Source organism: Penaeus chinensis, chromosome 43, assembly GCF_019202785.1.
Source record: "Penaeus chinensis breed Huanghai No. 1 chromosome 43, ASM1920278v2, whole genome shotgun sequence".
In the NCBI taxonomy this organism is placed as follows: Eukaryota; Metazoa; Arthropoda; class Malacostraca; order Decapoda; family Penaeidae; genus Penaeus; species Penaeus chinensis.
Window position 1 is genome coordinate 14,323,927 of NC_061861.1, and position 2,500 is coordinate 14,326,426.

Below are 2,500 nucleotides of genomic sequence, written 5' to 3' on the forward strand. Positions count from 1 at the left end.
GGGAAGAAGAGAGACGAGGATTCACTCGTTTATATGGTACATTTTAGGGTATCGTATGGAATGAAAGCTTTGTGTTATATTCTGTGGATGTGTATTGTATAATTAATAAGCTTTAGGGGGAAATTATGAACGAGATCGGTCTGGAATTCCTGCGAAATAGAAAGCACTCACAGACAGCATTCCTCTATTCTTACATAATATCAGAATGACACAAGTTTACCATAAAGTGTTGAAAGAAAATCAATTTGCAAGCAGGTAATCTCACTGCGTCCTTGAACTGCACGCATTTTCCGCTTCACTAACAAATTCTTGTCATCGGTTCATGGACAGCTTACCCATGAATATTTATCCCAATCCGTTTTTGTTTTTTTTTTTTTTTTTCATCAACAAGGAAAAGAAAGCATATAAAAATAGACAAATAGAAAAATGAATACTTGTTATTTGTATTGTTTGTAAGACCAAGACTACTACATGTGTGAGTACACGTTTTCATATGTATTGCATAATAAATGTCCCTTTCTTTAGAGTAACACTGATAAGTTTATCTTCGTAAAAGAAAGATGGAAAGAAAAGGGAAAGAAAAATATATAGTGAAAAAGAAGGAAAGAAAGAAAAAAAAAAATATCGGGTCACAGACTTTAATACTATTACATCGAAACAATTCTGCAGTTACTCCTGAATATATAAAAACACTTTTCTCGAATTGAAAAGAAGTCCGTGTTTCTGCAATTAATTCTACAATTAGATTATGCGAATCACGTATAGGCAATACTGACCTATAATATGAATATAGAGGGCTAACTTTTTAAAAGGCATAATTGGGGATGAGCATCTGTATTACTGACATTTTAATATATGTAACAGAATGAATATTTGTATTGGTAGTCGATTACATGAGGTAGGAAATATCTATATTATTAATCAATTACATGGATGAGTTTTGAATGTATCTATAAAAAAATCTTGCATATATTGGTATCTGTTTATCTGTATCAATCTAGCCATAATTAACAATTTTCGAAATTTGTATTTACTTATGCATTTTGTGAAGGGGGAAAATTTGCAACTTTGTGTACTGTACATAATTTTATCTTCCTAAACATGTTTCAATATGTTTCTGTGGGATTAATACGTGGTTCGAATCTCGTCTCGATCGCCTAATACGACCCACGGGACTGAACTGTTTCGAGGCTTCAAGTCACTCGATAAATAGTCTTTGTATTGTATTTGGAATTTGGAACAGGGCAGAATTACCCAGTGTACACAAATTAAGTTTGTTTAATGGTTTTATCGGATATTTTGTTATAATTATATATATATATATATATATATATATATATATATATATATATATTTGACTTGGTCCTACACCTGCACCATGTACTTAACAATCACATACATCAAAGAATATCATATAAACATACAAGTACTCACTTACACACACACACACACACACACACACGCACGCACACACACACACACACACACACACACACACACACACACACACACACACACACACACACACATTCACACACACAAACAAACAAAATTAAAAATGGTTAATATCCACCAAAAAGTGGATAACTCACAAGAATGGCGTCTAGACTATCACCTTGCAGTCAGTATTTGCAACCATAAATGAGATCTCGTCCCCGGAGTAGCAAATCCTTCACAACGGCGTACTCCAGATGGTGTAGAGTGTTGGCAGGGCGACTAACGGAGCACGTCGAGACACACTAACAGGTACCCCAACCGAAGCCTCGCTCTCACCACATTGAATCTGCATATCATGAGCCCATTGCGACGGCATTTGTGTGCACAATTTACAAAAATGTCCGTAGTGTTGGATGGAAACGCGGTTATCACGTTCACTTTCCTACGATTCCCTACTAAGGCATGATATTCGGAGTATATATATATATTTTTTTTTGTAACACCGGAAGGAGGGGTGGCAGTGTATCAGGCATTTCCAGGGCACAAGCAGTCTTAGCATGATTGTTCACAGTTTCATTGGTCGCTGGCCAAAGAGTGAGAGAGAGACAGAGAGACAGAGGCACAGACAGAGACAGACTGACAGACAGAAAATAACGGCAATAATAGCAAGAAGAAAAAGAAGAAGAAGAAAAGAATGACAATGATGATGATAATAATAATAATAAGAAGAAGAGAGAAGGCGCAAGAAAGAAAAGAGAAGAAAAAACACACCCAGGAACCGAAAAAGAAAGAGGAAAAAAAGACTTAAATAAGACCTCAAACGTAAATAAAGAAACAAAAGAGAGAGAAAAAAAGCGGCAACAACAGTAAGACCGGAGGGACATAAACCCCAAATAGGAAGAAGGAAAGAGAGAGAGAGAGAGAGAGCAGGCCGAGGCTTGGTACAAAAGAGAAGGGCCTTTCGTGATTGGATGGGCTTCGGAAACCTCGAGGCCAGGAATGAGGCGGACGAAGGTAGCACTGACGGAGAGGAGTGTAGAGGTGTAAGGGCGGGGAAGGAATG